This window comes from Epinephelus moara, chromosome 11 (genome assembly GCF_006386435.1).
Source record: "Epinephelus moara isolate mb chromosome 11, YSFRI_EMoa_1.0, whole genome shotgun sequence".
Lineage (NCBI taxonomy): Eukaryota > Metazoa > Chordata > Actinopteri > Perciformes > Serranidae > Epinephelus > Epinephelus moara.
The window spans coordinates 11,681,458-11,695,829 of NC_065516.1; positions in this window are offsets into that span (position 1 = coordinate 11,681,458).

Here is a 14,372-nt window from a genome sequence, read left to right on the forward strand (position 1 = left end):
GTGATGTATGTTCAAGTGCACATGTCTGGTTAGAATTAGCTATTCAGTGCTATAAAAAGGGGTTCTAATATTATGATTTACAACTGTGTCTGCAATTAGTGTGCTTGCTCGTCAGACAGCAGGAACTTGATACCGTGGAGATCTCTTCTGTTTAGACTCTCACTCCAAATTATGTCACCAGGCAAGATGGCAGCAGCCATATCTGGGATATTTTGGCTTCATTTTTGTACAGTAGAAGGAAGTGGAGAGGCGTTGTCCATCTTTATATACAGTCATTGGTCTATACAGCTGTGCACAATGCTAAGCTAATTGTAAGCACAAGCAATCCATTACTAATTACTGACAGACCATCAGTTCATTTCGCCAATATGCCAAAATCTAATACTTCTTAACTAGCATTAAAACATTGATTATTTATCCCTGCAAAAAAATAGATATATGGTGAGTTGACACTTTTTAGTTTTACACATGCTACAAATGCAAACTGCAAGATGACGTCACAACACAAAATCAGTCACACCTTTCACATTTAATATAATCAGTTTCTCCTTGTTAGATGCATATAGTTTTTTTCCAAAATAAACGTAACCACCACAAAACACCTTTTATACGTTTATTTCCTTGTGCAACAAAAGCACGTGGTTAGATTTTTTTTTTAAAAAGACATCATGGTTTGGCTCAGTGTTCACAAGGGAAGCCAGCAGCAGCCTCCTGGGTGAAAGTCTGTTGTTTGTTGGACCCATCCACCTACCCTTCCTGCTCTTATATTACATGGTTACTGGCGGCGTTTCAAACTGTACCGTCTGGTGGCATTATAAACTGACGCACCTTTTGCGGTGCTATGATACGCTGCCAGCTGGTGTTATAAACTCACAATATTGTTGCAAAATCAATATTGAGGTAATTGTGAAAAACACTGAGATACCTGATTGTCTCCATGCTGTCTAGCCCTAGTTTATCTGTAACCATAATGAAGTTAAACACTAATTTTGGTTTTAGTTCTGTTGACGTTGTTGCTATTGTTGTGACTCAGTGTTCTAGCCAAAATGTTGGTAAACGTACACTCATTAGCATCCTCATTGTGAGTGTGTTAGCATGCTGACATTAGCATTAAACTCAATAAGTGATGTACAGCCTCACAGAGCTGCTAACATGCAGCTCCAGACTGTTAGCCTACTGTTTGTGTTGGTGTAAAATCTGTCTAGCACAACTGTACATAACTGCCCACAGGAAGTGAGCTATTTCAAGTTAAAAACCTCGTCATTTGCAAAAGAAGTCACATTTCCTTGAATTCAAATCACTCTTTCCAACTGTATTTGCTTGTCTTTTTCTCTTTCTGTGTGAGTTACCTTTGGGTGGAGTGGCTGCCAACAGTGAGAGCCAGATGACAAGAAGGAAATGATGTGTCCATCTCCACCGTCCTTCAAAGCAAAGGCCATGCATCCTCCTGAGAACACAAGGTTACATAAAGTCACAAGACATGAGACATCTTCCTCTCCTTTTGGCTTTATTTTGGATCTGTTTGACGTGATAGAGAAGTACCTGATGCAAACAACGACTTTGTGACAGCTACTTCTCTATCACTCATTCATAAATGTCCTAAATATTCAAATTTCATTTAAAGCTCGGTGAGTGAGAACAGCAACTTCCCATATCACTGCGATCATCTTCCCTTGCGTGCAGTCTGTGTTTCTAGATGTGGATATGATCACAGTGTATCATTGTTTCAGTCGTGGGATTACACAGAAATCCTCCTTTACAGCCAGTAAACTAAAACGATCTAATACTATCCATGTCTTTGTCTACACACACGGATTGACTGCAGGGCAGGGGGGGACACAGCAGATGGGGTTACATGTCACCGCATTCACACCTTCATAAATTACAGGTTATTGTTGCCTGCGGTGTCTTTGTGTTGTTGATGCACCTCAGTTTATGCTTGTTGATACTACAAAGTACTTGATTTTTTTTTTTTTCTTAGCCACTGGGGAACAAACTGAAACACAAAATTGATTTATTAAAACTGGGGAAGGTTGTTTTCTAGAGAAGGCAAAAAAAAAAAAAGGCCAAAATTTGAAATGACACCCCTCCTCCTGCAGCTCTCCCCTCTTTGTCTAAGCCCCTCCCACCAGTCGATGAAAGGCACATGCATGCGCTTCAACCTTGCACACTGATTCCAATTCATTTTATTGTTCTAATGGTTGCAAACATTCGCAATGCGTGACAAAATGAAAAGACACATGCCCTCCTTTGCCACTGGAGTTACCTATCTGGCTGTCTTTCATTTGGCACCACAGCTGCATGAAGAGGCGGAGCTGTCCTCCACATTCTGTGTGCGGTCCATATCCTCCCCCTCTTCATCATCATCCACCTGAATATTACTGTCTGACCTGTTGTAAGTGAGCTGTCTGTATTATGAAATGATTCTGTGCACCCTGTTCCTCTGTCTTGTCGTGGCTGTGTCCCGCTGCCACATTATCTTCACTGATTCTTGGTCAAATGGCTTCTGACAGCTGTGAAAACCTGCTATGAAAATTTTAATGATGGACGAAAGTTTTGGACTCAAGTTTTTGACTGACACAGTGTGAAGTCGTATTTACTTTTAGACTTGCAACAACTTTGGACGATAAAAATGGACACAGTGTGCAAAGGCTGTAACCTCTACGAGTACTCATCATTCATTTCAGTAGACTGCTCCAGGAATGAGTATTAAAAACCTAGAAACGAGTTAGCATTTTAGCACTGCCAGTCAAATCAACTGAATTGAGTTTTTGGTGAGATGCCTGAAATAATGTCTGTGGTTAACACAAGCTTCAGAAATTTTACTATCCAGTTAATATATCAGTTAATATCCCACTCGCGAACTTTGCAGCTTCTATGTGTCTTAAAAAAGGCGAATGCTAACAAGTTGTCGTTATACAGCAGCAGTTCTAACAGAATTACTATCCTGTTTTTTATATTTGTTTGTTTTTGGGTTTTTTTGTTTTTGTTTTGTTTTGTTTTTTCACAAACTTGTGGGCCCGTAAAGCCCTTGAGATAACATTCTGTGATTGGAGGCCTTTCCTAGCAAATAAACCTGAACTTGAAACAGCTGCAGCTGTGAGCCTTTGGCTCTGGTTGGCAGAAAGCTAAACTATTGGCAACAGTTTCTCTCCATCTCTGAAACGCCTTACTGATACTGACACGTGTTCTGTTGTGTTTATTGCCAGACTCTCTGTTAGACTCCTTTCATAAGTCCATCTTCCTTGTTTGGGTTGTTTTGCAGTGTTGCCAATGCTGGAATAGCAACTTTCACGGCAGAATTCTTCACCATTGAATCAGGCGTTCACAGAAGGGACGTTCACGCGCATCTGCTTTTGTAGAACAACCAATAGAAACACCCTCTTTCTGCTTTAAAACAGAGCCAAGAGGAGGTGCTGAGGATTAGTGTTCTCAGTCCACAATATGCTAAAGGATATAATGGGATTGTTGCCTAATGTTACCCACATTAAACTGCCTACCCCAGCTTTAATGCCTGGTAAGAGTGATATGAATAACTTGTTGGCAACAGTTGTCCATAAACACATCCAGCAGACAGAAAGCAACATCAGCACCCATTTGGAGCCATGTTGCCGGTCACTTGGTGAATGTACGTCCAATATTCACTCTCCTTTTAGCTCTGTTTAGGTCTCCACCAACTCCTGAGGGAAACATCTGGCTTTTTAGATCCTAAATGCTCCACTTTGTTTACCAGCTAGCTGCTTACTTTGTCTGTTCACTGTCTAGTTTTTCCACAAAGGCATCACTCATACACCTGTTGAAAATCCTGTGGTTAAAGCTATCTGATATGTTGAAATCTCACTTTAGAATTTAACTTATTTGACAAATACATGCATCCATTACTAAAGTTTTAAATCCAGAAGCAACCTAAGGCAAAACACCAGTGAAATCTAGAGTTGACTACAAGATTTTACTTTGTAAAGCTTTAAACTGGCTAGCTCCAGCAGATCTCAGTGATTTCTTACATCCTTACTGTCCTCGCACAACACAGGTCATCTGATAAGCTGATGCTAGATAGTTGTTAGAGATGTAAAGGTCACTGTGCATTTACTGTGGCTGGGCCGAAGCTGTGGATCTGCCTCTTTCTACATGTTCCATCAGCCCCCAGCATCAAATGTTTTAAAACCCGGCTGAAAATCCACCTGTTTTCTCTAGATTTTATGTGTCAGTATGTATTTTTGTCATTGCCTTTGTGTAATTTATAATGTTCTTTTTTACAAAAAGTTGCAATCTGATCACTGCTCAATATGTTGAAAAAATACATTTGTAAACTGGTCATCAGAACCGTGACGTAGGCCTGAATAATTTCCAATCCATGCAACGTCAGACATATTATATACCTAAATCCTGGTATTGCCTCCCATAACAATAAATGTCAAGTCAAATTTTGGACTCACTAGACAAAGTTTGGATATACTAGGTCAAACATTTGACCTAAGAAGTAACATTCTTGACTTTGTATCTTATAATTACTACATAAAAACTACAATTACTAAGTAAAAATAATAATATTGCTTGTGTTCCAGTTTTTTTTTTGTTGCGGTTTGCAATTGTATTTTAAATTATAAATAAATAAATTCTATTTTTGTAGATGTTAATCATTGCAGTATGTATTTTAACATAGGGTACACTGATTTTACCTGCAATAAAATATGCTGTTTAAATTAATTTGCCTTGCCTTAAACACATGTTAAGTATCGATAAGACTTCTTACCCATTTATAAATTTAAATATAATTTTTCAAGTAGCAGATACTCCAAGACACAACATTACCCAGTCCTTTCTTGTCTTCTTAATATTTTCTCTTTCTTATTCTTTAACAAGCAAAAATGGATAACACTTAGAAGCTGTAGCTCTTGTTTACAGTGTTAGAATATTCTCCATTGGCTTTTCAGATGTAAAAGTAGGCTAGCTGGCCCAGTGGTGATTATGAGATGCTTTATTTGTTCTAAGATACTGCTCCTTTTCTGTGAAATCCTATTTTTAACCTGCACACCAATTAATGCCAATTACCACATCTGCATACATACATTTATAGACGTAAGTGTTACAGAGTGTGACTGATTGTGCTGTAATAACAGGGAGTGCCTGCAATTACACAGGCCTTATTAAAAAATGTTGATCTACAGGGTTTGCCCTCTGGTGTGCGAGCACAATAAGATTATGCGCTGATACAATCGAAGCATTTTGTAAATGTGTTTGTCTAATAATATTGATCCATATCATTCTTCACTTCACTGCAGTGTTGTTTTTTTGTCTCCAGACTTAGCTATACTTAAACTTCTGATACACGATCGATTAAGAGACAGAAATTGTTACTGGGGACACTTATTTACTTTCAAATATGAGAAACAAATGAATAATACATGATTGTTCTCTGGATACTTCCTGGGTAATGAAACTTAATTGTAAGTTTAAAATTCAAATTGCTCAAAGCTGTTTAAGAAAACCAAAACAATCTCATCGTATATGAAGCTACAGTTGTATGTGTCTGTTGGGATGTGATCATATATGTTCTGTGCGTCAGGAAAAGAAACAGTACCTGTTAAAGCCTCGAGGCTATACTGTACAGTAGCCATGCTGTTGTTTTCATTACTAACCTCAAGTTCCCACAGTCTGCTTTCTATATTTAAACTCAACAGTAAAACAAACAGGGACATTTCAAGAATTGTTTTTGACTCTTCTTCTTTCCTGATCCTGACCCTCTTTGTATGCATCATCCACAAACTGTCATGCATCACATCTTAGAGACAAAAATAGGTGCATAAATTTAGCAGATAAAGCAATGTGAGTAAGTCTAAAAGAATCTTTAAAATTCTTACCTGATGCTTTTTAAAAGCATCTGCAGAGTCAGTGTAGGTTTACATGTGTGAATGTATGTGCATATCCACATGTATCTCCATCATCCCCATGTTATGGTTCATCCGTCAATCATGATTCCCCAAAGACTGCCACCGTTGAAGTATCTCTCACCAACTTCCCTCAGTCTTCTCTTGTCTCTTCCTCGTGTTGCTTCCTCTTGTCTTCTCTGTCCTCAGCTGCTCTCCCTTGTAACTTCAGTATCCACCTGTCTGTTACACAGGAGCATCGTCTGTAGCATCAGGTGTTTGCGTGCGTGTGTGTGTGTGTGTGTGTGAGAGAAAGTGTGTCACGGTACATTCAGGAAATCAGAATTTTTGAAGTAGATGAAATGATGACACACCCCCACAGAGAAGGAGGAGGGAAGAGACGGAGAGAGAGATAAAGAACAGTGTTGAACAGTGTCCTATCTATCTATCTATCTATCTATCTATCTATCTGTCTATCGTATATCTGTGTTGTTTTCTATCTCAGTGTGACTGGAGGGCAGCAGCTGGTATTACAGGATGCAGGACCAGACAGTTCCTGGACAGGGTATTAGCCTTTATCTGATGTGTGTATTGTGTGTGTGTGTATGTGTGTGTGTGAACATGAGTGTATATGTGTCTGTGGAAAAGTGTGCGTGTTGCAGCAAATTGCAAAAACAGCCAAAAATTACACGGTAGGCTCAAGTATAAAATGTTGGATTCAGGTAGACAAACCGGTCAAACATCTTCCCTTGCTCTCTCTTTCACACAATCATATTCACACACACAGACACAGACACACACATACACACTGGCAGCTGGGCTGTGAATTTGAGGAATGGCATCTGACGTCAGATGTAAAATGAATCCAAACAAGACAAGAGCAGCCTCGGGGCGACACGGCTCTCCAAATCTCAGTGTGTCTTCACTTGTCCGTGTGTGTGTGTGTTTGTGGTGATCTAGATAAGGTAGTTGACTGTCAGCCACAAGGGGGCATTAAAGACTACAGCGATTTTTTCCCCTACTACAGATCAAGTGTCAGCCTTTGTTCATTTTTACTGAGGAGTAACAAAACAGTATCAGATCAGTGGAGCGGAGCAGAACTGCAGCACGTTACTGCTGTTCTTCAGTGACACAGCACTTTTTAACTGAGTTAGCTGTCAGTGTGTGTGTGTGTGTGTGTTTGAGCATAGCTGAAGCTCAAGTGAATCAAAAAATCCCACCGGCAAGCTTTTCCCTCTCCTTTCTGCAATTATTCATACTGAAAAATCCTCACAGCTCGGCACATATGGCATTTTCGGCTCCACAGCAGAGTTAACAGCATATGGCTGTCTTGTCTGAGTATATGTGTGTATGTGATAGTATGACAATATATTCCCCTCTACCTTTCTTTAGGAGTAGGCGGGGAATTAGCAGTCAAGACAGTCTCATACAGAAAGGTCACCACTTGGGTACACTGAGTTTCAGCATGACCTGTGTGTCTCTTTCCCTGCTCACATCAATTACTGTATGTCACTCTGTAGCAGAAGGTCATGATAAAGGAAATACCAAAAGTACCTGTTGAGTTTAAAACCTATTTCCACCACAGGAATTTTCCAAGCTTTTCCATCTGCATTTTAACCAGAGAAATCAGGAAAGAAATAAAATTAAATTCAAGTTGTTTAAGTGTTTTTGTCACAGTTCTTACCCCCCAGAAAATCCATGCTACTTTCAGATTGTCCAGGAACTATTGGTGCTATTCAGCTTTTCAGCCACTCAAGGCTGGCTAAACCTAACCAATCCAACCAACAAGGGCAACGAGTGCTAGCCAATCATACAGATAGTAGGGCGAGTCATTCCTTCACCATCGTAGGATTGAGAAATAAAGCCAACGCCAAAGTGTCAAAAACTGCAGTTCCTCTAATGGCCACTTGAGGCTGGCTCCAAAAGCGAGTAAATCCCCATGGACCCCCATGTAAAAATGGCCAACTATAAAGCAGGAATGAACATGTTTACAACCTGATACAAAAACGGCTTTGGTTTCTGTAGCTAATTTCAACATTTATGACAACTGATTGGGAGTTGAATTCTTTATGTACTCTCCTGTTTAAAGTTTACTCAGGCTTAAAGTTACACATAATTCATGGTGTGGCTACTTTGAGTGACAGGCTGTCTTCAAGGCACTGCTACAGTCTATGAGTCAGATCCACCTCAACTCCTCCACAGCTCCATGCTCTTGTCAAGATATGGTCACTTCTGGCTCCAAACATCCAAGATGTTCCAAGTTGCTCAGTGGCGCATGAAGCCCCCGCAATCTTGATTTCCATGGTATGAAATATCCCGGATCTCTTGCATCCTGCGGCTCATAGAGCAAGCGCACTAGAAACTTAGAGTGCCGGAGCTGCAAACTTCCGCCCTGAATGTGGTGTTTTGCTTTACTTTTTTTTTTTTTTTTGCCAAGACAGAGAATGATCAAAGAAATTTTATGACAGGCAGACTAACAAAAATGTTTTGTTTAAAGGCTAAAAGAGAAAGCAGGGATGTACGACATCTGCAGATCTTTTCCATATTAGTTAAATAGGGTCAAAAATTAACTTAACTGATTGACAGACTGAGGTAAATTGAGGTTCAGTGTACAATGAAGTACTGTGCTGCTTGTACCATGAATATGGCATTGCAAAGCTTAATGGTCTATGTAGTATTTTGTTCTTTAAAAAAGGTTTTGTTCACCCAAAAAGTAAAAAAAAAGCAAAGCTTATGAGATTATTAAGTAAATTGAGGCCTAAAATAGGTCAACAACATAGAATTGAACTGAAAATACAACAAACTGAAGTGCAAGAGTGGTAGGGGATTGTTCTGAACGAGCAAAGACAAATCTGAAGTCCCTCCTAACAAACAGGGGGAGCATTTAAATATATAGAAGCTGGCCAAACCAAGATGGGTGGACAAAACACAATAACTACAAATAAATACTCAACAGACAGTTAATTAACTCAATATTATCTATGATAAATAAACTAGATAACTCTAAACTATACTTGCAAAATGAACTAACAAATACACAAACAAAAGGTTCTCTGCCTAAATCCCCCTTTGCTTTGACAGACATTTGGTACAGTCCAGGGCCCAGGTGTAGGCATTTAACACTCCTAAGTGCATCAATCTTCCAGGCTGAAAACTGTTACATGATTAAGCAATTAGGATTATCAGACTTCTCTATAAAAAGTATATTAGTGTGTGGCTGTAGAGGGGAGGGCAGAAGAAAACAATTATAAAACAACAGGACACTGATGAGGGCTCAGAAAGGAGACGATAATGCCATAAAACCCCAAAGAAGAAGAGGAAGTCTTATCTTTTACATGAGGGAGAGGAGACGTCCCGAAGGTCAGCAGCACTCAACGCAAGAGAAAGAAAATTATATTAATTCAGTATAAGGATAATAGAACTTAACTGTTGACGATACAAAATTATATAAATGTGTGTTTCATTTTAATTAAAAAAAGACCAAAAAGCTAATAAAATGAAAGGTAAGAAATAAACTATGTTAGTTGTTTGATTATGAAAGTTGTCTGTTGGTGAAGTGGGTCACAAAAAAGGGGGAAAGTGGGGGCATTGGCAGATTATAAGACAATGGGCCTCTGGGCACTGTTATGCAACCTCTCCTACAGACGAGCAAGACACACAGACTTTGTGGTAGTGTCTCTTCTCCTTGTAGTTGTTATGCATCGTTTTGTATGTGTTTGTGGTCATTTTGTGTCTCTTCCTGCTCTGTATGTGTTAATTTGACATTTGACATTTTGGAAGTGAAAGTCAGTGGGTCCCCTGACACTTTTGACCCCTACGCCTGCGCACAGTAGGATTGTTAGTAATCCATCCATGAGTGAAGGTAAGTGGCATCACCAAATCTCTGTCTGACACAGCCCAGTACCTCAGTTTTGTGACCTGCAAAACTATATGTCATTTCCATCAGCCTAAACTGTAACATGTGTTCAGTGCTAATTAGCAAACATGACCATACTAACAGGCTAAGCTAAGGTGGTGACCAGGTGGCAACCTCTAGGGCATGAATTTGCAAATCCTAGGATGGTGAAGGAATGGCCTGCCTTAACCCTAACCAATCCCACTTCTCTTGCCTAAACCTTACCAGTCCAACCAATGAAGGCAATGAGTACCAGCCAATCATACGGATAGTAGGGCAAGTCATTCCTTCACCATTCTAGGGTTGAGAAATAAAGCCAGTGCCAAAGCGTCAACCAAGTGTCAAAAACTGCAGTTCCTCTAATGGCCACTTGAGGCTGGCTCCAAAAGCGAGTAAATCCCCATATACCCCCCATGTTAAAATGGCCAACTTTACAACATGTTTACAGTCTTATTTTGGTCTCTATAGCTAATTTCAACATTCATGACAACTGTACAGGGGCTGAATTTTTTGTATAACTCTCCTGTTTAAATTTTTTTTCAGGCTTAAATTTACACATTATTCAGGGGGTGGCCACTATGAGTGACAGGCTGTCTGTGAGGCGTCGCTACAGTCTATGAGTCAGATCCATTCTTCACTCCTCCACAGCTCCATGCTCTTGTCAAAATATGGTTGCTTTTGGCTCTAAAAATCCAAGATGGCTACAGCCAAAATGCTGACCTTAAGACTTCGAAACATGGATGTATAAAGAGAACTGGATACAATGTTCAAGGTGGGGCTCTGGTAATTCTTATGAAAGTTGCTCAGTGGCTCATGAAGCCCCCAAAAGCTTGATTTCCGTGGTATAAAATTACCTGAACCTTGTACATCCTGCGGCCAATAAAGCAAGTGTGCAAACTCTCTGCAAACTTGAATTTGGATAAAGTAATGTCATCATGCAGCTCTTCTATACTTCCTAAATGTTATCAGAACAATGTAAGCAATGAGAAAAAGTCTTTCTGGGCCACATGGCATCACTTGATGGACCCAGAAGTTGTAACTCCACGTTTGACATAGTGTCAAAGTGGCTTCAAAGCCTGGTGCTGTTCCTGGAGTCTTGCTCAAAACAGGAGTCCACAAACCAATGGGTGATGGCACAGTTGCTACATCTGATACTTGCACACATTCTATGATGGTGATCAAAATATTGTTGTTGTAGTGCCATATTGTATCCACGGAATCTCAGTTTTCAATAAACATCATTGCTGCAGTCGTTTACTACACTCTCCTCCACAGTCTCTCACTGAGACCTGAAGCATTTGCAGGAGCCTTACATGCTACAACCTCGTAGATTTATAGTACAAACTGTAAATGACACTTGTAGCCCATTATTTTACATCTGACATACAGCTCCACAGCTCCAACACTGCTCCATTAGTGAACCTAAACAACAACAACAGAGGAAGCAGCAGTAAGCTGCATTTGGATTGACAGCATGATTAGGCGTGGGAGATGTGTTGGTGGTTTTTTGGCTGCCTCGCCATGTCCTGTGTGTTTCGACCATGAGGGCTCAATCTGAAGTGTGAACCAAAGGGCTGTTGGTTATGGACAGAAAGGCTGTTTCATTTTGCAGGATGGGACTGTTCAACATTTTTTGATAACACATTTTTTAGTTATACCTCCAAGTGCAGCATGAGTTTCCCAAGAGGAAGCAGTACCCTAGAAAGTTCACGCTTTCCTACAATCTACCATGTCTACAGAACATGCAGCACAGCAGTGCCCTTTGTGTGCGGATTATATTTAGACAGACCTTTATTCAGGCCTGTAATTGTGTAACTACCATGTTTTACAAAGGATGACGCAAGCAACGGTTGGTGGTACCTCTAGCCTGGAGGTCGAGCATGTGCTCTTAACAATTGGCAGTGCTTACAGGTGGGAAGCTGGTGAGGGATCACACCCTTGTCTTACTGATGGTTGTGGAGCCTGCATAAAGCCTGAACAATATGTTCATTCAGTCAAGTGTCAGGGAGGAGCATGGATTAACAATAGGAAGCACTCCCACACACAGACCTTTAACCACTGAGATGAATTCAGGAATAAAAGAAGAAAAAGGCAACAAGCTCCTTATCCTTCAGGGGGGAATATCGCAGGAGGTTCAAAGAGAACAATATTTTCATTCAAACCCATTTATGGATAGGACAGAAGGAGAACCAGTAGGTGCTGACATCATTTCCTGATAAATAAATAAATCAGCTGTCAGGCCACATTATTCATCAGCGCTCAAAGCTCTGACTGATCAGACATTTACAGAGAATAAAACTCGTGTCTGTACCCAAATTTTATGCAACAGAGTGGTGCAGAAGTCTGCACTTTGACGGTAATGTGTTTTAAATTATTATGTTTTTTCTCACATCAAGCAATGAGTCAGTTTGCTGTTTCAATTTTCTGTTGCCTCCTCTGATTCCTGTGAGTGTTTTAGGTCGTGCTTTGTCAAAAGGAAAGGTTTGAGGATTTCTTCTGTGCACATGTGGTGGTAGGCTGACAGTTGCATATGACTGTTGTCTTAATGTTGACTATATGATCACGATGGTGAGGCCTACTGTGTAAAAAGGGCCCAGAACCCACTGTCAAGAGTTTAATAGAGACTATTAGATTGCGGAAAAATTAAAACTGTCAACATAGACCTTGGGGGGCATGCATGTGCAGTCCAAAATGTGTGACCTTGCAGACTGCAGGCATAACAAACCTGCCAACTGCGCATGTTCCACTTACAAAATATTGTCTCTTATTTAACACTCTAGTCAAGTTGGTGGTGTATGCACATCAAGCTGGTTTGCCAAGAAGGAGATAAAAAATGGATGCTTGTTTTGATGACAGGTTGTGCGAGGATATCTGCTGTGGCCCACATTCATATAATTGGTTTTTAAAGGAATACAAAGACAACCAAATGGTGCTCAACTCCTGGGGACCAACTGGAATGGAGCAGGCTGTTCTCATGTACTGTTGTGTTTCCTATGAAAAGCAATGCCCCAAACTCATACATATCCCACGTTATGATGAGCCAGCAATTCCTGCATAATCCATGTATTTCAGAAGGCTGCAATCATGTGACCAATGTGCTGACGGGAGTGAAGAAGGAACCGGTCCCAGAGCAGTAAGGCCCCCAGGAAAACTGCTCAGCCTTGCAGCAAATTTTTTTCAGTGGCCACTCGCAGTGTTGCAGCATAAAAAAATCCTGCAGCCCAAAAAGCATGTTTCCCATAGACCACCATTGCAAAAGAGACGTCTGTAAAACTGTTAACAGGACACCTCAAACTGCAAACAAGGTTAATTATCACTCTTTCTATTCTGAATTTTTGAGCCATGTTGGTTTTACAAGTGTTAAACTTTCCTCAAGCCGAGAAAAGTGATTTGAAAATCTGTGAGGTCATCACAATGTAACGTCTATAGGCCCGTTTCCACTGAAGAAGTTCCTGGTACTATTTGGGGGGCAGGAACTTTACAGGAACGTCCTCTCGCTCGGCCCTCTCAACCACCGTGTCTCCACTGAGAGGGCGGAGTAGGAGGAAGGTTCCTGTAAAGTTACTGGGCTCTGGATGTGACATAATCGTTGCGCGACCATTTTGACCAGGGCGACGTGGCAAAGAAACAAACAAAGAAGAGCAACAACAAAGAAGAAGAAGCAGAAGTAAGAAGAAGAAAGCAGACATAAGAAAGACGATTATCAACATGGAAGGAGCTGAGGTGGTTGCTGGGTTTGTGGCGTGTCTCTTCGTTTGCGACTCCTTTTAAAAATGCCGGCTATTTTGTTGCTTTCTGTTGACGTCACATCCCGCCTTGAGTATATCCAATCAGCACCAAGTAAACCCTAAGCCCCACCCAGGAGTTTTTCGGGGCCATTCTGAGTACCTACTCCGAGGCAGGGACTTGTTTAGCCCCTATAAAAGTTCCGGAACTCTGTCCTTCGGGGGTGGTTCCTGCGGTGGAGACACGCACCAACGGCTCCGTCCCTGTAAAATTACCCCGGAGTTCCTGCGGTGGAAACAGGCCTTATTAACCATGCAGGAACTCGTGAGCGGGGCCAGCAGGTGAAACACTACTGTACATATTCAGTGAGCCGTTTAACATATAAGTAAACCTGGTGTATGTGCCAGGCAAGCAACTGTTTTAGAATGAAGAGACGCCATCCTGACTTGCGGTATCTAGTTATTTTTTTAAATCTATGGGAGCAGTCCAGTTAAGAGGCAATTTGGAGCAGTGGATGGGTCACAAAACACAGGACTTTCCCTCAGGAGACACTGAGTGATCTCTGAGCCATTTTAAGGTATGTCGTCACCATGTTTCCTAAACCTAACCTTCGTAACAATTCAATTACGTAACTTCACATTCACGATGTAACATCATTCGTGGGGTGCTAATGTGTAGGATATCATACAAACCATGGTATGAGGACATGTTGAACGGAGTGTGGATAGGGAAATGCACACTGAACTCCAGACTGATGAGAACACTCAACTGTAGTGTGGATGAAACTGGATCAGTGTGCACCACCAATACAATTCCACAGCTGTACACAAATGCAGAAAGCATTTCCAAGCCTGAATTGAGACAATATTTCAGGGAGGCCATGT